Below are 25,112 nucleotides of genomic sequence, written 5' to 3'. Positions count from 1 at the left end.
ATCTTACGTTAAATTCATTTCTTGGAAGAACTTCTTTGCAAAATGTGTTTTTGGGCATAAAGTGGGTGATTTTAGCTGAAGTACATGTTTTTAAAAGAGTACTTTTGCTTCTTGCCATTAGCCTATATAAATAATAATTCATCTAATGATACTGGGACCGCGAGATGCCGATTCGGTTTAGTTAACATATAAAAAAAAAGAGCCAGCTCATGATATTGTATATAAAAAAGCAATAGCTATATCCGTACCATAATTCCTTTTATTGAGTATTTATTGATGGAGTATTACAAATTTTAAGACTAGTTTAAATTCGAATCCCAAATGGGTTCATAAACACTATAATATACTTTAGGAGCTATAACTCACAATTTACGGGTGTACTCTGCCTATTATGCAGTTATAAGTTACAGAAAGTCATTTTCGATTTCAAACTGAACAAGCATGTTTGGCCGTCAAATGGTTTAAGATCTTCAGTTTCAAGAGCTAGGAAGTGTTGAGTACCCTCTTTTCTTCCCTGCACTCAGTGGTTGAGTCCACCTTTTCTGCTTTCCACTTTAAATATCAGCCAACTCATCGTCAACTTCCGCCAGATGGAATTTCAAATAAAACATATTTTGCCGGTTAACTTTAAATCTTCGTTTGCGCTATTTGAAGGGTTGGTCTGTCACTAAAGCATGTGCAGTGAACTTAAACTGTGTGTCCACTATTAATGATATATATATATTGCTTTTTTATCTTTAACTTCTTTTAATGGACATTCTGCGGCTAACATAGTTATTAACAACCACTTTAAAGAGGAATTCTGACCAAACTCAAATATACTTAACATGTTATTATTTTTATAAAGCGTCTGTCCTCTTTCTGATTATGTTGAAATTCATGATTAATAAGAGAACAGACGCACTGAATACTGGCGCCACGCTCGTGTTTTCATAAGGACGACAGGCCGAAACGATGAAGTATAGACTTCAGAATGGAAAACGCCAGGTAAGAGTGTGAGAGAAGTGTCGCCGACGAATTTGAAAAAATTGTACTAGCGACCTTTGTCTTTTAATAATAAAATTCCAGCGAATTCAAAGCCGACCTTTCCGTTACACAAATGTTTCTTGAACAGGTTTGAGTGATGTGACAAAAGAAATCTATCAGTATCATGGCGATACGTTTCCGGATTATAATGGTGATGATATTTTTGGTGAGTTCTTCTGTTCCATGTATAACACTGTCAGCACATTGGCTAATGAATGGTATGGAATATTGACTATAATAAGGTGCGTTTGAAAACTGCCTTTAGGTGTTAGTTTTTCGAGGTTCTCTGAGGTGTGAGACGTTGAGGATTGTCAGTATGATGAGCCAGGGGCATCATATCCTAGCTGTTGGAGCCCATTTGGAACTACTTACTTTCTTACTTTTTCACCCGAGTCATTTCTACTGATATATGCTTAATTTTTGAAATTTATTATCACAGAGCTACAAACATCCTGAAGCTTCAGGCCAGTCACCATTAGGTATGATATACATATAGTTACAATGGATCACTTGGTGGGCAGACGAATTCCTTTTATTTTTTCCAAATCATCAGTAGGCATTTGTATAAAACTGTTTTAGAAGGGTCCTGAAGGGGTTAAATGGGAACTAGGATTTGCCTTTTTTGACTGGGAATTGCCTATTTTGACTGGGATTTGCCTATTTTGACTGGGATTTGCCTATTTTGACTGGGATTTGCCTATTTTGACTGGGAATTGCCTATTTTTCACTGGGAAAATGGGATTTAGGTCACTGGGACTGGGATAGGAAACAAAAAATGGGAATTGGAAGCGCATCAGTACATGACTAAACCTGCATATTTTGCGCTATATAATGTTATGTTCTTAAGTCCGACAAAAAATACCTTATTACAGGAAATTAACGCGTCATGAAATTAATGCGAATTTCAAACATTCGCGTTAATTTAAGTTGCGTTAATTTTCGTTAACGTTAATTTGCGCACCGTTAATAAAGTGGAGTGTTAATTTCCATGACGTTAATTTCCATTATTTTGACCCCAATTTCTCGTTACAGTCCAGACGTTCTTGACTCCAAGGAAAAAGCATTATTTTATCTGCCACTATCATTGATACTGCGAAAGACGCTCAAAGTGGGAAAAGTACCATGAACATTGTTTTCGTTTAAGATTATACGCTAAAAATTGTTGAAATAAACTTGTTCCTGTTGTGTACGTCGCATTAATTTTCTTCATTTTGAAATGTTACCCCCTCTTTCGCGTTAATTTCTTTTATTGGGAAGTAATTTTTCCCTCAATCCGCGTTAATTTAAGTCGCGTTAATGTCAAATACCGTACTAATTAACACAATCGTTAATTTCCTATAATAAGGTAGTTAAAACTGACGCTGAAAATTCTGAAATGAAACGACCGCACTGCACGAGTGTCCATCAAGTCTTGATCAATTTTCGTGTAAGTGATTAAGTTACTCAACGGAACAGCTATGACTGAGGATCAGCACAAATGGAATACTTAAAAGAAGTGACAGCAAGTTGTTGTCAGTCAGGGTAGTGGTAGGTACGGGATAAAAACTTGATAAAGCTTCAAAAAATTTCTATTATTCTCTACAAGACAAACGAACAAATGAAAAGTGATATTCTCAACAATATTAGTGATAATAACTAGCAGAGCATGATTTTGGGTAGTCCAGTCGTTGAACTATCCCTTCTGCGATCCAGGTGCGAAAAGAAAGTCCAGGATAACTTGCATGTGCATGCTTTTAAAAAACAAACCAATGAAAAACGACAGAGACGTGTGGCGTTTCTTTCATGTAACGTGTGTGCGCTAAGGTAAAAATAGCTCGCTTGAATGAAAAATTGAACTATGCAAAATAGGTACTAAATCCACAAATACAACTTCTATAATTTATCGTCTGTGCGCGTGTGTGTCCAAAGGTGCTGTGGAATATGGTTTGGTCACCCCCCTTTTTTGTAAGGTTGGGGGGTGGGGGGGGCGACGGATTTCTAAGCATGCGCATACAAGTTATTCTGGACTCTCTCTTCCTGCGCCTGGGTTCAATCCCTATATTGGGCACCGAAGGGAAAGTTCAGGGAGTGGGCTACGTTTAGGACAATCAAAACAACACAGATATAATGCGCTTGAGACCAGATTTACCATGCACTGGGAATTTCACTGCTGGGACTGGGATTTAAACAAAAAATAGGCTGGGAAATGGGATTTGGGCAAAATTTGGGTTGGGAAATGGGATTTGGTACCCCCCTTCAGGACCCTCGTTTAGAGGTTTCAAGTCGGTAAACCATTATCTGGTTGAATAGTGCAAGTTTTGGTTCCGGTGATTTGCATTTAGATTTCTCTGGCTCCAACATTTTTGAGTTTGCAAAACTCGTTGTTGTATTCTGGAGTACGTGAATGGTTGTGTGCTTGAGCCCTTGGACGTAAAAGGGAAGGGTTAGGGGGGAGGGGGAGTGGATTACACGCCCCACCTTTCCTGAGGGTTTTTCTTTACAGAACTTAATGACCTTCCAAAAAGCAGATCCTGTAGAAATATAGAAGTGCTTCCATAAATATCTATTACTAATGCAGGGTAAATACCCTTGCCTCAGAGACTAACTTAAGAGCCCGGCACTGGAATAATTTTGCAATAAAATTTCAAAACGTTTTTATTTGTATTTGAAGTTGAGAACACATCAACATTGATATGTAATACGTCTAACCTCAAAACACATTACAATTGATCTCAAAACTGCTGAGAGACAATCAATCAATCGATCGATCGATCGATCGATTGAGCAACCAATCAATCAATCAATCAATCAATCAATCAATCAATCAAACAATCAACCAAAAAGCAAATATTAACCAAATAGACATAAAATGTTTTAAATATGTTTAATAGGAGAATGCCAGGATGAAGAGCTAGGAATGGGCAATGGATATATCCTTGACAGGGATATCACTTCTTCTTCTGTACAAAATGCCAGCACACCAGCAAAGAATGCTCGATTGAACTACATCAATGGATCATCGTGGTGTGCAGCAGCAAATGACAGTAAGCCATATCTACAGATTGAGCTAGACAGGCTTTACATCATCTGTGCTGTGTCCACTCAGGGGAATTCCCAAGGGAATCAGTGGATCAAGACATACGCGCTACGATCATCCACTGATGGAAAAACTTGGACAGACTATCAAGAAGCAGGAATAGTAAAGGTTTGTTTTAGGTGGTACATAGGTGTAAACTCATACACAACATTGTTTTCAAAGGTAAACCCTGGTAAACCATTAGCAAAAGAGATTAATTAATACTTTGAGATTACGACCTGTGTTTTTCTTATCAAATTAAGTTATTTTGGCGTGACAGTTACGTTAGGGGAATGGAGAATTGTTAAATAAAGTTTGACGAAACTCAACAAATAACTCTGATAACTAATTGGTAATCGATAATTTTATGTTGTTTTATTTAGAATCGGTGTTCTTCTTAAATTGTCTGCAGATTTTCCACGGAAATTTTGACCGTAACACTACAGTGAAACGACTTTTGTGCAACGGTGTTTTTGCTACACGTTTGCGCATTATCGCGCAAGATCACCATGGCCACTGTTGCATGAGGACAGAGCTCTACGGATTATCAGTGAGAATTGGTGAGGTAATTGGTGAGTGATGTTTTCGCCATATAGGAACTTGGACTACTTGGGGTGCTTTTATTTAATATCAAGTTCTAGACGTATTCACTTGGGGTGAATTCTCGGGTGAATTCTCGGGTACCGGGTCTTGTCCAAAACATTCGTTCTAAGTGCAGTCTGTAACACCGTGGACTGTGAGAGTTCATATGGCCATTTGACGTCAGCGTTTTCGAAAAGCCCCTTTTTCTACCGTCCACACTACATCACCTGGCCGGCGTTTTCTAATTTCTTATGTCTGGAGACCGTTTTCGGAAAGATTCCCTTTCGATAACCGAAAACGCCATTTTAGTGTGGACGGTGGGCCAAACGGGAGAAAAACGATACATTTTCAAATGTTTCGGATTAGTGTGGACGGGGCCTTGTAAAAACACAAGAACACTAGTGTGAGCGTATTTTAAACCCCAGTAATGAAGCGCCGAAATTACCTCCTTCCGAGAGCGCAATTCTTACAAAGTTTATTTTCTGGCAAAATAAATGCGAGTTTCTTGACAAAATGAGTTATCTTTTTTTCAAAAAGATAGGTAGTCTCGTTTGCAGACTAAACCTACCTTACCTTTTATTTTAACCTTTTATTTTTTTTGGTGGTGCGGTGCTAAATTTCCCGCAACTTTGCAAGAAAAACACTTTTTTTTACACTGGATGTATAACCGGAGCTAAATTTTTATGAACTTTATATAAATTTGACCGGTGCGCTAAAGGCAAAATTTGTTTGTCTTTTTTGGCCGTCTTATTCTTGTTCCTTCTTCTCGCATTCCTTCTGCAGTCCGGAAACGTTTTGATCTTGATCATTGGTAGCCTGCGTCGCAAACGAACAAAACCCCGGTTATATATAACCGGGGTTTTGTTCGTCTGCAACGCAGACTAGATCATTGGTAAACCCTGGAAAGAAGAACTTGATTAATCATTGGAGTAATGACATGTTTCACCACCAATTTGCACTAAAAACTGACCGTTACTTTGCGATAAGCTCTGTCATAATCCATGAGCAGTAGATATTCAAAATTGACAGTCTTGTGATAAGATCTATCCTGTCTGTAGTAGTTGGCTATCATGAAAATTCGCTGACATGCAAATTGATGACTTCACAAGTGATTCCATGACTACTCCTCCAACTCCTGGCTAAAGGTCATGTAAATTAACACCATGAGGGTTAAAACTCGTTTTAACGACAACATCTTGCTCATTGATATGATAATAAAGTTACTTAAATATAAGCCAACCTACTTTTTAGCAATACTTAAGCAAAAATAATTGCCAAGTTTATAGTGAGGGCCTTTTTAACGAACTGTTTTTTTTTTTTTTTTCTATAAGATCGTGCCTTAAACCAGCCTGCGATTCAGTCATCTCAGACGGGATTCGCAGAGCTCGCAGCTAAAGCTGCAGTCGATGGAAATGCCGATTTTTGTAGTCAGACCGATTACCAGCAGGATCCATGGTGGAGAGTGGACTTGGGATCATCCCTACCTGTTGCTGAGGTCTCGCTTCACTATCTATCATTAGAGAAATTTGAAATCAGAATTGGTGAGTTCTGGGCTTTGTAAAGAAATGCATAGATTAGAAAAGTACTGTTCCTTCAAACTCGATGCAGTACATTTTGATGTATTAATTCAATAATGGTTTAGAATTGAATCATAAAGTACATTATTTTTATACATCTCATTTGACCGGCCTGATTGTTTAGGTTAAATATGTACAGAACGTACACACAGTAACCGATTACTTGGCTAAGCGTAGTTTTAGACCAAAGTTAAAGAAACAAATTTACAGTTGACAAGAAAATTTTTCAACCGTAAATTTCTAACGCCCTCTTTATCGAGTGTTAAGTAAACTGTCAAGAAAATCATTGTTTGTAAATATTTGGAACAGAAGCATTTTAACTATTCGGGCGAACAATTTTTTATCAATTAAACTTTCAAGGCGTCAAATTAAAAAATCAAGAAAACATAATAAAAACATAATTATGGACACTGAAAACATTTGATTCGGCTTTGTCTGAAGTCACCTGTATGAAACCATTTACGAATAGCGTTCTGTCTCAAAGCACTTCCAGATAGGCTTGATCTTGTCGAAATGTTCACGAGTGCCCGAAATCCTTGCAATCCTAATATTTCTACAGTCTCTAGCACTAAAAAATTACTGGCCTTTCATGTTTCCATACAAGTATAACTTCGTTACATATTACAGTTTTATCTTCATCCCGTGTTGGATAGCGAAAAAGATGCATGTATTACCCGTTTCAGTCTAACATGAGACTGATTTCATTCCGAAACTAGTGGTCGTTCATTTCGTGTTGTTATCATGTAAACGAATACTGGAGCACAAGAGAAAACCGGGATTACTTCGTACCGGTAGGAAAGCCATCCACAACCGGTACCGGTACGAGATCGGTTCTTACCTTTTCGGTTTGAAAGTCACAGACACCCCAGCATAGTTGATAAAAAAAGTTGTTTTGATGTCCGGCAAACTTCAAAGGAGCAAACAAGATGCAAATATATATTGTGTTTTGTGCACGGTCAAGACCAGAATATGCGAAAAAAACAAAGAGCTTTGTTAAGTCTGTTGTCAAGCTATTCACTATGCCCTTAGCAACCATTCGACAGCTACTGCGCAAACGCGGTTGCCCAGCACCACTATGCCGCATTTTTGAGTCGTGTAACAAAGAAAGTTTCCCCCACCCCGATTGTGAAATAAAGGGGGTACAGGAGTGTTTTGAATCCCTGATTCTTTTCTCTACCAGGTGAAATTCTTCTCCAACATGATCATTATTTGTTTACAGTAAAAACCATAAAAAGCATGAACGCCTAAAACTATTTCTGGAATATTAATTGTTTTGCAACCAATCAGCTGCGAGACGTAACCGCAACAAACCACAAGAGTTATTCAATTGGTAATTGCATTAAAATTAAGACATGGCTAGACAGTGCGTCAGAGAGCAAAGTTATTCGTAGTTATTCGTAGCTTATGCATAACCTATGAAATAGAGAAAGAATGTCAATTTCAGTATTTTTTTAACGGTAGAATTAAGGATTTATCGTGGAAAAAGAGCTTGTTGTTTCGTGACTGATCCAATCCTTTTTATGGTTTTGACTGTTAATTGTTGAGCAGGTGATGACAGTACAAATGGAGGAACTTCCAATCCGCGTTGTGGAGGACTCCAAGGCGGTTACAAGCACACAGAGAGGACATATTGGACGATATATTGTCTACCGAGACTCGTCGGTCAATTTGTGTTTATAAGAAGTCCCGGTGATTATAATGGGGTTGAAATTTGCCAGCTAGAAGTTTATTCCGAAAGACGGATAAGCACTGGTAGGTAATTAACTGCTATATCTAAGTAATCAAAAGTTTAAAACAGCTTTTAAAGACGTATTTGGCAGACGTGCGAATGCAATGAAACGTTTTGCTTGTGTACCTTAAAATAAAATTTAAAAAATAAAAAGGGATGAACATGAGATTGCCATAGAAAAAAATTGGAGAAATAGTTTTAAAGCAAGTATTTAATTTAGTATAATGATTATTCCTAATCATCTACTCAATCAATCAATCGATCAATCAATTCAATCAATCAACTAATCAATCAATCAATCAATCAATCAAACAGTCAGTCAGTTAGTCAATCAATCAATCTATCAATCAACCATTCTTTTCTTCATTTAAGCGTGCCAAAATCAAGCAATTGGGCTTGCAAATAGACTGCCAGACAAAAGTTTCTCAGCCTCGTCGTCACGTTTCGCTGACGAACCTTATAAAGGACGGCTGCATGGAAAGGGTGCATGGGCGCCTGCTTTTAATTACAAAGATGGTGATGACTTTCTGCAAATTGACCTGGGAGACATTTTTGTCCTTTGTGCTGTAGCTACTCAAGGACATCCACTTCAAGATGAATGGACCAAAAGTTACAAGTTGCATTTATTACTCACGGAGTGGATTATTTACAAAGAGAACAACAAAGAAAAGGTTTGGGAAGTCATTTAAAGACATTCAAAACTAGTTTCAGAAGTGAATTACCTCCACTGTCGTTAACCTCTGACCTGGGGTGGGAAGGGGAAAGAAACTTCCTTTGTTAAACGACTAAAAAATTTGGCAAAGCGCTGCCGGGCAACCGAGTGTGCGCAGTAGCTATCGAATGGTTGCTAAGGGCATAGGGAATAGCTTGACAAGTACATTGTTTAGTTCGCATGTTTTGGTGTTGACCATGCACAAAACACAATAGCTATTTGCATTTTGTTTGCTCCTTTGAAGATTTACGGACACTAGCAAAACAACAAACAGTGATAACGGTGACCAGTCTGGCAAAACAAAGCCCTGCGCATTATACTAATTAAAATAAATCCAATGATCCTGAAATAATTTACCATGTTTTGGTTGTCAAATGTTAGCCGCGACAAATTTTTTTGTTATTTCACGCCGCCAAAACATTCTCAGTGACGTAGAACATCGGGTGAGAAATCTGGCTGAATTCATTCAATCCATTTTTAATCTGTTCCATTCCCAAGCACAGTCTCTGTAAAACATTGACGACAAGAAAGCAAGCATACAACCTAAAATTACACCCCCCCCCCCCCCCCCATAGCAACCAAACTGTCAGGTGGTCGTGACTGAAGGTGGAGGGGGTATCTTAATAAACTCGAAAATCTTATCACAGTTCGACACCCATGTAAGAGCCAAAATCGAATACTTGCATCCTTTTGTCTATCATTTATTCAGGTTTTTCATCGTATACAAAACTAGATGCATATATTTGTATTTTTGACTCCCAACAAATATAATAATTTGTTGTGTAAGACATTGTAACAGTGAGACTCTTTTGATTACATAAAATTCACTATTTGAACGAAAAAAATCCCAGCAGTTTACTCATTTTTTTTTCAGAAATTTAGTGGTAATTGGAATAGAAATCAGTTGGTAAAACATGTTCTTATAGAACCTCCAACAGCTCGAGCCGTTCGGTTCCATCCTATTGATTATGAAATTAATGAAGCCCTCAGAGTAGAACTGTATGGAATAAAGATACCAGCAGGTACGTTACCTTTTCAAGTTATGCTACAGAGATATGGCAGGAGTACCCAACGACACTTTCACAGGAAATTTAACATGTGACTTCACGATCACTGATCACGTGTTTCTACGTCAATTACAGTTAATAATTAACTTTCCTGGGAAAAAAATATCCGCTCTTCACTGCCAGCCAGATGGACTTCATTTTATAAAACTTCCCAGCCAGAATTACAAAAAATTTTGAATACCCAGCCAGTAAATCAAAAAATAGTCAAATAGCCAGCCAGACTTGGATTTTAACGTTTAAATGCCAGAAAGGCACAACCAGGTTAAATAGATTCTAGCTAGCCAACGGACAGCGTAATTGCAAAGTTTCGCAGCAAAGACCCGTCGTTATGCCAGAAGCCGTTCACCGCAAAGTACACAAAGTTAATTGCAAAGTTTCCCAGTAAAGTCCCGTTGTTTTGTCAGTGGCCGTTCACCGCAAAAGTTTCACAAAGTTAATTGCAAAGTTTCGCAGCAGAGACCTGTCATTCACCGCAAAGTTCACAAAGTTAATTGCAAAGTTTCGCAGCAAAGACCCGTCGTTATGTCAGTGGCCGTTCACCGCAAAAGTTTCACAAAGTTAATTGCAAAGTTTCGCAGCAAAGACCTGTCGTTCACCGCAAAAGTTTCACAAAGTTAATTGCAAAGTTTCGCAGCAAAGACCCGTCGTTATGTCAGTAGCCGTTCACCGCAAAAGTTTCACAAAGTTAATTGCAAAGTTTCGCAGCAAAGACCCGTCGTTATGCCAGAAGCCGTTCACCGCAAAGTTTCACAAAGTTAATTGCAAAGTTTCCCAGTAAAGTTCCGTTGTTTTTTCAGTGGCCGTTCACCGCAAAAGTTTCACAAAGTTAATTGCAAAGTTTCGCAGCAAAGACCTGTCGTTCACCGCAAAGTTCACAAAGTTAATTGCAAAGTTTCGCAGCAAAGACCCGTCGTTATGTCAGTAGCCGTTCGCCGCAAAAGTTTCACAAAGTTAATTGCAAAGTTTCGCAGCAAAGACCCGTCGTTAAGTCAGTGGCCGTTCACCGCAAAAGTTTCACAAAGTAAATTGCAAAGTTTCGCAGCAAAGACCTGTCGTTCACCGCAAAGTTCACAAAGTTAATTGCAAAGTTTCGCAGCAAAGACCCGTCGTTGTGTCAGTGGCCGTTCACCGCAAAAGTTTCACAAAGTTAATTGCAAAGTTTCGCAGCAAAGACCCGTCGTTATGTCAGTGGCCGTTCACCGCAAAAGTTTCGCAGAGTTAATTGTAAAGTTTCGCAGAAAAGACCCTTCGTAATGCCAGGAGCCGTTCATCGCAAAGTGCAAAATGGCATCAATTTCGTAGTAAAATATTCCCACCAAAGTTGACCCTTCGAACTTATTTAGGCTAGTAGCAGTTTAGTCCCTCGGTCAGTGGGTTCTCGGTCAAAACGGTAATTTCTTTTGCGTGAATAGCAGTTCTTATGTTATGGATCGAATTGTATGAGGTATGTCACTTGCCATTTTTGATGAAAATATTATGCGCTGCTGCGAGATAAGTTTTTTTATGTTATATCGAACTGTATGGGGCGTGTCTGTCACCCGCCAGTTTTCCATTTCGCAAATATAAAAAACTGAATACCCAGTAGAGCAAACTATTGCAAGTCTAGCACAAGCTGAATCATAACATTGCGCTCGACAGATTATACCAGACAAAAATGTACGACTTAAAATCAATAACTTGTAACTTTATAATGCAACTTACCAACGTGGTCTTGCTCTCATGAAATCGTGATTTAATGGCGAAGGACGAAAATGTCTGAAATGTCGAACCTCTTATATCCATAAGACGTAACGCTTGCGTATTCTTGGGCGTCGCTTTCAGGGTTCGAAATGATACTTATCAGTTCGAGCAATAAACGTGACTTTCAAAACCGATTGTTCAAAATTATACTCTTGATCTTGATGTTAATATTTTACTCGGCTCGCATCAACATATACAGATGTCACTAACCAACTGCAAACTCAGCTTACTGACTGGAATTAATACAACCACACGAGACCTTATTTGAAACCATGAATGCAGAAACTGCGTGACAAAAGAAACAGATGTTTGGTCCAGTTTCATGACACATCATGATTTCCTGGCTTGCGGCCAATGACCATGAATGACAAGCCTTGTATGGGATTAAATGACCTCCTCGAAAAAAAAAATGAAACCTAGCTCTGCTTGTTACCTTTTCAACTGAAAGGGCTGGCGTAAGTTACGTTTCAGTCAAATGAATCAAAGAAATACTTGTTTACGGCTTTACGGCCGTCATCATGTGTTCAGTGAGTAGTCACACAATCTGAAATATGCGTGACGCACAAATCAGGGAGTGCAAAAACAATTCAGTTTTTTTATTTCTATTTCCACATTATGTCATTTCAATCCAGTTTACGAAATATTTTCATCCCTCTCCAAAAATGTTTGTGGCAGAAGCAACATGAAAATAATGTTCTAAAAAATGATTTACGTAACCGGAAATAAATAAATAATTAAATAAATAGCCAGATATTCGATCCTGCTTCAAAGAAATTGGGATAAATTTTCGTGGGATCATTTTCTCGACTCCTTATAGTTTGAACGTCTCTCAGGCCCTTTTTGAACTGAATACAAGATTAATCACTTTACCAGAAAGTAACTGACCAAAAGACCATTTAATATCAAAAGAGACGTGCACCAAGAGACAGTTTCAAAAGTTATCTTGCTCGCGCGCGCCTAAATTTAAACTGTGCTGTCCGTTTACCCCCGGGGGTTATCGTTACCGGTTGCAAAATAAAATGCGGACTTTTATTCGTTGATCCATTTTTATAAGGTCAATGCCTAGAGGATCAAAATAAAAAAAAAACTGTCTGCTAATATCTTTTCGTGGTCGAATGAATTGTTTCTTTTAATTTCCGATTTTGTTTCGTTCGGATTTAGCGAACAATGAAAATACGTTTTCATGACCGCTATCCTCCAGCTAACAAAAACCTCGTCGAATGTTATTAGTTTTATGCAGGTGAGAGCTACACAAAATACTATTTAAACTGTACTTACAATTTGAGGCAGCTGCTTTAAAATATACCGCGTAATACACCACCTGAATGACCTTGAATGGACTTGAATAACTTGCGTATATTTTTACATCCCATTGTGCCGGCGAGCTGAAAAGATGAACACGATATTTACATCAAACGCCGCTTAAACTGCTCAAGGCTGCATAATCGACGGAGAAAATGGATCACTCGATACTCACCAAGAATTACATCGGTCAGGCTGATTATCCTCTGCGTAGTTATTCTATAAAACGCTGTAGATAGCCAGGACGCAAATACTGCCACACATTCGCTTAACGCGCGCTGTTCGACTGACTCTAACTGAAATGGTGCTCGTATTACATACAGAAAAGGAAACAGATCTGTTTTGCCTCTTCAGTGACAGCAGAATAAAGCGACAGAAACAATAGAAATAAAGTTAACGATTACTTTTTATTGTTTACATCAAGTAAGTTAATTATTCAATTCTCGTTTTGCTTTGCCTCGTTTTAGCCAGCAGAAAGATTTTGAATGATTTTTTTCCCGTGGTGCAATCGATATTTTACAAAATGCCAGCAAATTTTCAGCAAAGAAAGCCATCCCAGCAAGTGCTCAATCTCATTCCTAAATTTGCCAGCCAGCTCAAGTTCAGCTTGCAGAGCGGATATTTTGTGGAGCGCATTCGATAAGTACTTCTGATATGGTATTTGTTTTTTCCGGTAAATATATAGAGGATATTACATGGTTGCGCGGAGATATGAAATTTATCTTCGAGTGTTCAAATCGATATCTCACGAGTGAGCGCAGCGAACGAGTGGGATATCGATTTGAACACGAGAAGATAAATTTCATATCTCCAAGCAGCCATGTGATATTCTGTTTATTATATAAACCTACTAACTACGATGTTTTTGACGATTTTCCGATGTTTGCCGACCATTTTCCGAAGATAACCGAAGATTGCCGAAGATTACCGAAGATTGCCGAGGATGATCCGAAGATGTTTCGACTTAATGTCGATTTACTTTGGCTCATTCAGCATTGAAACAGGGCAAACTTGTACATGTCAGAAAATGTTTTGAAATCGATATCTTCACATGTGAAAATAACATGTTATTTTCACGTGTGAAGATATGATTTTTTTGGCGCGAAAGATTTCCTGGTATTTCACTGATGTTTATATAATAAGACCATTTTCTTTCCTGAGGCCTTCTCCTTCAATACTCGAGCCCGCTACTTTAAAGGATTGTTGTAGTTAAAATTATTTAAACTGAATGGTATCAGTAATCTATCTAGTGTGATTTTCCTCGTGAAAGCGTTATTCTGCGAAAGAATGTTGTTGGTAACTGACATTTGAACAGGTCATCTTCAGTCACTTGATCTTCAGTCACTCGAGTGCATGCTTTGTGGTCATTCCCCAGTATTGCGTTGTGCATTCTTACTGGGCAGAATTTGACGTGTAATTATAGCGCACGCACAGAGACAAAATGGCGGCCTTTTTATGCGGCTTGGCTCGCGAGGGAGATATATCGTCGTTTTCTCGTACGGTGACCTATCAGTTTTTTTCTCTTATTTTGAGTGCAGCGATCAAATTCTTTCTTTGAAATGAATACAAATAATTTGTATATGTTTATATATATTTTTATTGCAGACAAACCGTCAGCTCCAGTCATTCAAAATAAAGAAATTCAGGTAACTGGATGCAATATAAGCCTCAGATGGAGTTTACCTGAAGACAATGGATGCCTCCCTACTATGTACACAATATACTACAGAGTACTTCAATCCAAAAATGAAGATTCCTGGGATCAAATCAATGTTACCAAGGTCACTAGATCGGAACATCTCTTACCGCTGAAGTGTAACAAAGAATACGTTTTTGCAGTGTCTGCTTGGAATGAACTTGGAGAAAGTGCTGTGTCAAGCGAGTGGCCAATAAAAACCAACAAGGGTATGTTGTTCATGGTTGTAAATGATTTTTTTTAAGAAGTGGAGTAGATCGCTGCTTTTCTTTTTGAATCCAGCGGTGTGTCACTGGGTAATTTTTAAATGCCTTTAAGTGAAAATTGGCCAGGAGCAAGTCCCACAAAGTCGATAGAAAGTGTATAACACAGTATCATGTTACCAGCTTACGAGTTAGCAAGTCGCGCAGAGTATTTTGTCAGTGATGTTCCTAGTTGTCTGGGAATTGTTGTAGAAACCAATAATCTCTTTCAGGAGAGTAAAGTTTTAATGGGTCAAATGAGTCAATGAGGCAAATCTCAAATTAGAGTTATAACTAACCGCAAGCAAGCTAACCTGAGTGGAATTAACTGCAAGCAAACGAGAGTGGAGCTAACCGCAAGGATCAATGGATAATAACCTACTTTTTGTACAAATCACCTTGACTCATAGACTCATTTGACTCATAAAACAGGGGACCTCAATCTAGTAAGTTTCAATGCTCAGCAGCTACTGACTCATTCGCTAACTTTCTCACTTGCCATGCCTGCATGTCATGACAATAAAACCATCAATTGCACTGACTTCAGTTCATTCTTGTCTTTCAGACAATTCTCACCAAGACAACAATTTTCGCCCAGCCAACAGTTCTCTCCCAACCAAAAGTTCTCCCCCAGTCATCAATTCTCCCCCCACCCCCCAGTCATCAATTCTCCCCCAGGCAACAGTTCTATCAGACGAACACTCAACATTGTTGTACCAGTAGGATGTGGGTCCATTATTCTCATGATTGTTGGAGTTGTCTGCTGCAGAGAGAGGAAGAGGAGGAAACGTCGTGGTCACAATACAAGGAGGTAGAGAAAACCTTAACGCGTTAATACGTTTTAACCTTCCTTAAAACGCATTCCATAAAAAACTTCAAGAAAATGGTTCTTTTAAATTTAATAAGGCAATTAATGACTGAAATACGACCTCTCTTTGGCAAGTGTTTTCGACTATCATTGACGCTCAAGGAGTTCGTTCTAACTTCTACATTTACTTTTCTTCTACAATTTCTTTCTACTGCTAGTGTTATCTCAGTCACTGCAGCACTGGGACTGAAAGACAAATATATTTTCAACCTCATTGTATGTTGTGTTATTTCGCCTTATATTTTGTGCTACCAACGTCATCAACAAAACATGGAATTAAGTTGCTTTTAAAGAAAGTTTATCATCGTGTTTTGTTGTTATAACGGTTGCTATATTAAAAAGTACTCATTAAGGCATACTTGATTGAAACCATACTGTGGTTCTTGGTTGGTTTTGTACGCCATATAATGTCAGGACGTCAGGCAAGGTAATCATTATCTATATAATCTTTTCTTGCCTTTAACCGTATATCTCAGTGAAGCTTTCGCAAACGGTTATAAAGAAGCTAAAGCAGCAGTTGTTTTTAATTGTAGGTTTTGCAAAAACGAAAAGCTAAAAAGGTATAACTTACTTGCCTTTTTCCCTTTAGATCAAAATCCGACATTGTTCCCCTTCTCCCAAAGGAGATTCCACCCGAGTGGGTGACATTTATGGAAGAGCTTGGTCAAGGCGGCTTTGGTAAAGTTTACAAAGGAATCCTGAGAGATTTACCGAAAGTGGAAGTATTTTTTAAGCCCAGAGAGCAAAGAGTGGAAATTAGAGAAGGAAGAGTGGTTGCAATAAAAGTCTTACTTGGTGAGCAGACTCATGACCAACGCAACGTATAATTCATCTGTGCTCATAAGTAAAAAAATGCACGTGGACATGTACGTGAGCAGTCCCCACGTTTTTCAATACTATTCTCAACATATTTTTGTTACTCTGTACACGAAACGATGCACTTGTTTTATAATTATATCATTATGTTTTACTAAAAATCAATCAGTTGCAATCAAGCAAAAGCATAGTATATTGAGCACGGATAAAAGTGTCATCGTTATGTCTTTGAATTTGAAAATAATTATATTAGTGTTGAAACAGGTTGTCAACTACTGAAGACTTTATTAAAGGAATTTCAAATATTCCACAACATAAATCACCAGCAACAGAAAATGATGCCGAGACTTCCACAATAATAATAGTTCCAGGCCGTTACAACAAAAGCCAAGACTTTGCATGTTGCAGACACCTTTATTGTCTAATAAAGAAAACGGCCATTTCAATGTTACTGGAACTTAAGACGGCCAGGTGCTTTATCTTGAACTGGCGACGGGAATAGACTAGGAATCGTATCACGTGACAGCCGTCACGACAATGCTAATACTGCTAATACAATGCTAATACTGCTAATACTGCTAATACTGCTAATACTGCTAATACTGCTAATACTGCTAATACTGCTAATACAATGCTAATACATGACAATGACGACTTCCCGAAAGTGTATGCTCCACTGTGATGAATGGATACGACAGCACCATGTTTGGTCTAATTTCCCGCAAAAGTATGAAGCCAGGAATACCCGACCGAAACAGTCGTTTGAGGATCGGTTGAAACAAATAATACTCCAACGAGAAAAATAACAACCCCGCTCCAAGAAGAAATTGAACAAACATCTTCTTCAATGCATATAAAATAGCCATAGCCAAAATTTACAGAGCAGCCATGGACACTCTGACGTTTCTTTCTTCGACTCGTCATGAAATTATAGAATGCCATGTCGATTCATCGACTATCGTCAGAAGCTTTTGAGGTGATAAGCTTCTGCTATCGTATGTGACATAAACTAGCCTTAAGAAATGAGCTGATTGGCCAACAATGATTACAGTTTTTCTATTAATTTTCTCCCGTTTACTACCCAAGAGGGGAAGGTCTTCACATATACGAGTAATTCCCTAGCATGTGCACCTCGGAATTGCCACCTGCATATCCTATCGTCGATAAACACGCGTTTTGAAGACTCTTTACTCTGAGGAGCTGCGGTTCAGATTTCTATGATTCCGGCATTTATTTGATTGTTATACAGCTTGAATTTTTTCCCAACCGCGCGCGCTTTTATTGGCTATTTCGAGGTCACATAACATCTGACAATAAATCTGTTTCCCACCAAAAGTCTTTGAGCGGGCAACATTGCAGAATCTTCAACGCCAGAGGGTAACCCGCAAATGTTGACCGATGACTGCCGTTCTATCTTCTTAAGTCTTCCTTGTGCTGTATAACAAATCACTTCACGACTGGTCCTCGGGACTCCGCCTTGGGAAACATTAAGATTCTCCAAAAAAAAAAAAAATTCATAAGTGTTAAAATAATATGATTATAAATGTCGTACAATTACGGATAACCCCGAAAGTGGTCCCGAGCCATTCGGTCGGACAATTATTGATTGTACTTGCCTGTTTATTTCGGATATTTAGCTTTTCCCAATTATCTCTGCTGATTGTTTTCATAACCCTTCTTGTTGCTTTCATTTTCATATCTCAGAAAGAGCAGGCGAGGAAGGCAGAAATCAGCTTTTGCAGGAGATAGAGTTCATGAAGCAAATTGGTTCACACAGGAATGTCCTCAGCATGCTCGGTTACTGGGTTAAGTCTGAACCCATCATGTTAATCTTGGAATATGTTCCACACGGGGATCTTCTTCAGTGGCTTAGAAACAAAAGACAGCAGGTAGAGTTGTATGGCTGCTCAGTTTAGCACACTTGGCAGCCTTCATCGTCCTTGAAAAAGAAGCAGTGTACTAGAATAATATACATATTATGTTATTCTAGTATTATATCATTTTGTATTATTCTAGTATCCTAACAAAGTGGATTGTATGTTGTTTTCTCTGAAAAATTTTCATTCATTTCAGATCAAGTGCAAGAACAGCTTTAAAAAGGTAATTTTTGAAGGCGTGACAGAGTTTGCCGATGGCAACATCAAGTCGGATACAGCTATTACCTCAAAAACATCAGAGGAAAATGCCGTTAACAAGAGAGACGACAAAGCAAGTGAAGCTGACAATGTGCAGGGAATAACGAAAGTTGCCGATAACCAGGACTTAACTGAAGCATCTCACATTGGAATTCCAGTGCAAGCAAAACCGTTATGTGGAGAAAATCGACATGAAAGATTGACGTCAAAAGAGGGTGATAGGAGCTACCTGGAAGGTATTGAGGTGTCCTTTTCCAAAACATTTAAAGATGCAGCTGGTCGACATCGGTCCGTTGACAAAATTAGAGACTCGTTTAGAATGAAAACACGAGCTAGCCAGAAGGTAAAGAAGGAAGGGAAAGCAGATGATAAATATCCAAGTGCTTGATAATGAAGAAAATCACATGAAAATTCCTGTTACTTGTGCTCTCACTGAGCACAGAAAGGGAATTGTGCAGGCCAAAGAGTTCAGCGAGCAGGGCGGCACGAAACAATCGGATGTGTTCTTATACGAAACAGGTGAAATCACACAAGTGAGAGATTTGTCAGTTGGACATCGGACGAGTGATACAAATGAAGGAGATTTGAACAAAAATAAAGAGGATGATGAGCAAATGAAAGAGGTAGAAGTAGAGAATGAAAAATTTCCATTGCATGCGAGAGAAACACATGTCACGGCGATTCAAGAAGATGCACGTGGTCCATGTGAACCTGGGGATGCGATAACACAAAACAGAAAGGAACAATTGGAAGTGAAAATAAATGTGCCTCAGACAGCTCAAGATTGCAACGTCGACTTTTCTGCTAAGGATCTGCTTTCTTTTGCGTGGCAAATAGCAAAGGGAATGGTAAGTGCTGAGATAAAAACACGTTTTGAGATATAAAAATAGATACCATGTAGGGCAAATTCCAAGGTGACAAAACCAAGCAAATTATCTATCGTTTTTCCCAGTAATTCACTTGACGCCCATGTAGATCCATTTAATAGAAAAGTTAACTATGTAGTGTACTATCTATGTAATAGCACACCAGTAGACACTTATCAGTAAGCCGTTATCTCATATATTCTCTGATGCATAGGGGAAAAAAAAAAAAAAAAGGGAACTTTTTTTTAAAAAAACGGGGGGCTTATAACCGGAATTTTACGTATATAATATCGACATTTTGACTTTAATCATATTTTATCATAGAACCCTACCCTGTGCACTTAATGTTGTTTCATTCTTTTGTAAACAGGAATACTTGGCCAGCAAAGGATTTGTCCATCGTGATCTGGCAGCTCGTAATGTTCTGCTTGGTGAGGACAAAGCAGTGAAGATTGCTGATTTTGGTCTGCTACGCCACACCTATGGGGAAATATACGAGGTGAAGAAGACAAAAAAAATGCCGATTAAGTGGACAGCACCTGAAGCATTACAAAACGGAATATACACTTCTAAAAGCGATGTGTAAGTTTTGAAGTTTTGAAGTAGACAAATTTTTCACAGCAGTTATTTATATTTATTCTTTCTTTTGGTTCCTTTACACAGGTGGTCGTTCGGTGTTCTTCTGTGGGAATTAAGCACCATGGGTAAGTAATAAAAAAAAAAAAAACAAGTTATGAACATCTTTCAGTGAGGCAACAAGAATTCAATGCAAAAACGTGCCATTACTGCCTGCTTCTGATCCGTTGTCTAAATTGCATGTTTGCTCTGATTTGTTAGGTAACGTTGCACGTGTTAACTTTATTTAAAGGTCTCTGCCACGGCTATCTAATTATTTATTATAATTTACAAATATTCCATGTGAAACTTAATGTTTACGAAGAAATAACTTCTATCGATCTAAATGGCAAACCCATAGCTTTATTTCAAACAAATTTGTGTCAGGGCATTTTAATTAAACGCTACATACAAAAGAGATCAACTTTGAAAACTGTTCAGCCCAACAGTATTTCAAACACTAGCGTACTAGCCTGTTCTAGGCTCTCGGTAGTTGAAGGAGAAAGCGAAAAACGCGGGCGGGCGAGGAAAAAACGAAAAAAAAACCTCCCGCCCGTTTTTTTTTTCTCGCTCGCACACGTTTTACGCTCTCCCCCAACTACCGAGAGCCTGGAACAGGCTATTCAAACACCCACTTACAATCCGTTTCAATTTTCTTGAATTTTGTACATCCGTATATCTTTTTTTTTTGTATTTGCGATATTATTGAAATATTCCTTCACTGTTTTATGTGGTTATTTTTATGAGGTCCCATTAGGGGGGGGGGGGGGGGTCCGAGTATCCCGTATCTTATTATTTTTTGGCTTAAATATCCCGTATCCCATTAATTCCTGTAAAACTCTGAAGTTCGATATCCCACAATCTCTTTTCTTAATATCCCGTATCCCTATAAACCCCTAATGGGGCCTCTTTCATATTTCACTCAATCGGATGGCCATTTTCTTATGATTTAATTTGGCTAAAATCGGCGACACAGTTCTTTTAAGCCTGCCCATGAACTGCTCATATTTGTTTAATTGCTCATCTTGTTTAACTATACGTTGAAAAACTAACAAACAAACAAACAAACGTCCCGGCGTTAATAGTGACTATTTTAGCAGATGATTCCGTAGATTTAGGCTTAACAACCTCAACAATGAGCTCTGTAAAAACGAAATAGTGTTTCGTTTCCGGATGGCTGGAACAATAAGCGTAATTATAATATTATTGATAAATAGCGGAAATATTGAAGGGAGATGGGTTTGTGAAAGTTTTGAGAAGATCCTTGGTCGAGAATGAGTATCACGGAAGAATTGCGAAACAGTAAAGTTTTTTGCATGCATGCAGATTGCTTTACCCTTCGCTTTGCTTTAATTCATTTTGACATCCGAAGAAATAGAGTCTTGTTTGCTCTTGTAAGGACTGTTTTTGGTGGAACATTTACAAAGTCAACAATAAGGTAGAAAATATAGCTAGAATATTTACATAAAAATTACACACGGAAAGGGCTCATTTAATATTTTTTACCAATACATCACTTTAATCGAATTTAAAAGTATTGAAGTCGTCAAATATATCTATTTGTACTGACGATTATATTTTCGATATTTGAATAACATGTTTTTACCAAGTTGTTTGCTTCTACTAAAACATGCTACATTGTGGTTACGAGCGTTCTTCTGATTGGATAGTAGCCTCAACTGTGCAAATAGTTCACATCCAATCGAAAACAAACCTTTCGTTTCTGAGGAAACCAAACAAAAACACATATCCAGTCCTTTTAAAACCATTCTTTTCTTTAACTAACATACCCATACATTATATATAGGTGGGATCCCATATCCTGGAATAAGCAACACGCAGTTCTACAAACTTCTTCAGACAGGATATCGCATGGACAAGCCAGACATGTGTTCTGAATAAAAAAAAAAAATTTTTAAAAAAAAAAAAAAAAAAAAAAAAAAAAAAAAAAAAAAACAAAAACATTAGTCTCGTGTGTTCTTGAGCTGTAAGTTGACCAACAATGCTTTCTGCTAACGTGCATGAATATAAGTAACAAAAAAAAAAACGCATGGTCCTATCTGGCATTTTTGGCTTTAAATAAATTAAAATGCTCTTCACATGTGACCAAAGTTGTTAAATGAAGAAAAACGTAGCTTTCCGATAGGACCTTACCTATTACTAGCCCTTCTTTTCAAAGTAACTGCTCGCCTAACATTCTCCGTAGTCAAGTTTTGACTGTAATATGTGACAAAAACGTAAGATATTTATACCTAATCGTACTTTTTTTGGTACGCTTGGGTAGCATATCAGACAAGTTTGGTCGAGCCATGGTTCGTATTTTGGCGAAACGCAGTCCATGGCGAGACCAAACGAGCCTGATATGCAGCTGAAGCGTACAAAAAGGTACGACTAAGTATTTACCGTACCCAAATTCAGCAAAAAAATCCGTTTACATTTAACGCTCTGTTGAAGCCATTCATGCTTGCAAGGTAGGAAATCAAATTGTGTTGACTTGGTCTTCAACACTTTTACCAAGTTTATCTTCTGCCTTTTTTTCCACTCGTTTGTTTAGAGTTTCGTTCTCTAATTTAAAAAATCAAAATTAAGCGAAAAATTTGGAAATTCCGACTCCAATTTTTCGGTCTGAATGTCTCAGTACTCGTCGGCAAACATCGTGCAATTGGCGAGCGCGCTCAAGTTTACTTTTGCAGAAAAGTTTATCTCTTTTAACGACCGCTTAACACCGCTAAATTTAAATTACGAAGTTCTGTTTTATTAGTAAAACCTCTTTTCAATTTATCGTACAGTAACGCTACTTTACTTGAAAGTGACCGTGATATGGTGGCATATCAGGTCAGTGACTTGATATCGTAGGATATCAGGACAGCAGATCGCGCTTCTGATTGGCTACTTGCGAATTTGGATACGGTAAGGAAAGATATAAAACTCTATGTCAGCTAACACAAGTTAACTCCTATCAGATATGCAGTAATGTTAGACTGTTGGAAAGAAGACCCTGACGATAGGCCATCATTTGAACATCTGATATCAACATTGGAGACCATGATGACAGCGGACACTCCTTACCACGATTTCGGTAAACTAGATGAAAGCATGGCCTGTTACAGTGAGCTGGCACAAAAAGACAGCGACTAATGAATGAGTGTTTTTTGCTCAATGTAGACTACTTTTAGTAGATAAAGTATATTGATAAATTATAAAATAGTAAACAAGGGCTCGAGTACCGGCTTGAGAGAAAAAAAGAGATCATTTACAGAAGAAAACTGCATCAGAGGACAAAGATCCTAACCATTCTAGGACGAGTCATGGATTTCTACGTAGAGTTCATTGAACAAGCTAGTTACTTGAGTTGCAGTTCAGGTTAATGCAGGCCCTCCGGAAGATGGGCGGGGAATCTCATATGAAGGGGGAGGGGATTCTGGTCACAAGATTTGAATTAAACCAGTATGGACGTGGCTCAAGCTTTTTTGTCACATAAATATATCATTTCCTCCCTGATCAGAAATTCAAGCATTATTACATCCTATAATATATCTTCTATAATTACTTAAAGAACAATAATATGTAGGCGGACAAAAACCGTGACTAGCTGTGGCATGTGATGAACGACTGGTGGGCGAGCTATTGATTAATTTTAAATTACTCTAGTTTGCTTGTTTACTGATGACAATACAGCTGAAGTTATTGTTAATTATATTGTAGTAACTGAGGCGACGTTGTTATATTCTAGTCGTCATTGCAGCTATTTTAAAATTATCAATTACAACGATTAGACACTCGCAACTCGCATATTAGTTTATCTCATATAATAATAAAAAAGATAAAATAAGTAACTACTTTATGTGTTAATATTGCATTCTTGATTGTCCTACGCGACCAAAAGCTAGGATCGGAGTTGATATAAGAATAAAACGAAATAAAAAAACACAGTAAAATTAAGGTAAAAGTCAAAGTAACCTTGTTATATTCGCCGGTTTGGCACATATTTATTTATTTATTTAATTCAGCAGAGGTCTAGAGCTTGTCACCGGAACTTTATTCTAAGTTTTTACACGAGCAAATAAAACTTGTTACGAAACTAAGGTCGTGTATGCAATCAAATAAATTAAATTTACATAGACACTTGTAAAGGGAAACGCGTTTTGGTTTATCATCATCATCATCATCATCATTGGCGTTGAAGCTGTTTTTTTTGGTCATGAAAAACCATTTTTTATTATCTTTTGCCATTACATCTATACCACAAACAAGCCACCCAACTGTTGTAAAACACTCGGTTAAATTACTGTTTTTTGGTTTGGGCTAAGGAGGGGTGTAGACTGGCATTTAAGGCTAAAATTAATTACGCCCAAAGGAATTTTCCGTCTTAACTGACATCGATTTTGCCAAATGTATATCTTTATTACTGTAACTGCGCGAAGAATAATGAACATGTTTTTGTAGTTCGCTTGCTCGATTATAACCGCTTTAGTTATCGTTAATAGAGACAAACATGATATTCCCTAACCTCTCCTGTCAAGGTTTTTGGCGGGTTTTAGAGGGATTTGCGGCTTTTTTTTTAAAAAAATGAATTTATAAACAGTGCAACCAAATATACTTGCAATCGGTCGAAACCAATCATTGCGAAGCAGACATATTTTTTGGCTCAAATATTGATGAGATTAACGCTTGTATGAAATCAAGTCAAGTCAACATCGGCGTGGATCACATTTCGTGAATCTTGAAATTTCGCCAGGGCCATAATATCGTTAAATATTTTGCTTCTTTTCAACTAATTAATAGAGGGAAATGGTTAGGAAGCCCGGCAAAGTTCTTTGTTGTATGTTTTTGTTCGCTTTTTTGGAGGGTTGACTCTGCACAAAACGTGACAAAATACAAAAGGTGGTTACGTGTGTTCAAGCAACTAGCCAATAGAAACATTGCGATTACGTAACTCATACATAGTGTATTAGTGCAAAACAAAAGATATGCAGGGTCGTGGACCTTCCAACATGAATCTTGGCCTCTTTGTTTGCCCCGGCTTCCTAACCATTTCCCTCCATATACCGCGGTATCAAGGATTTTCCCCACGCGGCTGATGT

At 38.0% G+C, this 25,112-nt stretch overlaps 1 pseudogene across 1 annotated transcript; it reads left to right on the top strand.

Annotated features, from left to right (window-relative positions):
• The first annotated feature begins 954 nt into the window (after window positions 1–954).
• LOC144645899 (uncharacterized) lies at window positions 955–23,434 on the top strand (annotated as a pseudogene). Its single transcript, XR_013569345.1, has 18 exons — window positions 955–987; window positions 1,466–1,505; window positions 3,897–4,210; window positions 4,494–4,653; window positions 5,995–6,204; window positions 7,789–7,992; window positions 8,342–8,640; window positions 9,556–9,745; window positions 14,106–14,164; window positions 14,329–14,695; window positions 15,407–15,539; window positions 16,186–16,391; window positions 18,117–18,301; window positions 18,486–19,395; window positions 19,784–19,995; window positions 20,077–20,117; window positions 21,836–21,926; window positions 22,983–23,434. The product of XR_013569345.1 is annotated as an uncharacterized LOC144645899 (transcript).
• The last annotated feature ends 1,678 nt before the right edge of the window (window positions 23,435–25,112 follow it).

This window comes from Oculina patagonica, chromosome 1 (assembly GCF_052425735.1).
Source record: "Oculina patagonica isolate OP01 chromosome 1, crgOcupat, whole genome shotgun sequence".
NCBI lineage: Eukaryota > Metazoa > Cnidaria > Anthozoa > Scleractinia > Oculinidae > Oculina > Oculina patagonica.
This window is presented reverse-complemented; position numbering and strand designations above follow the sequence as displayed.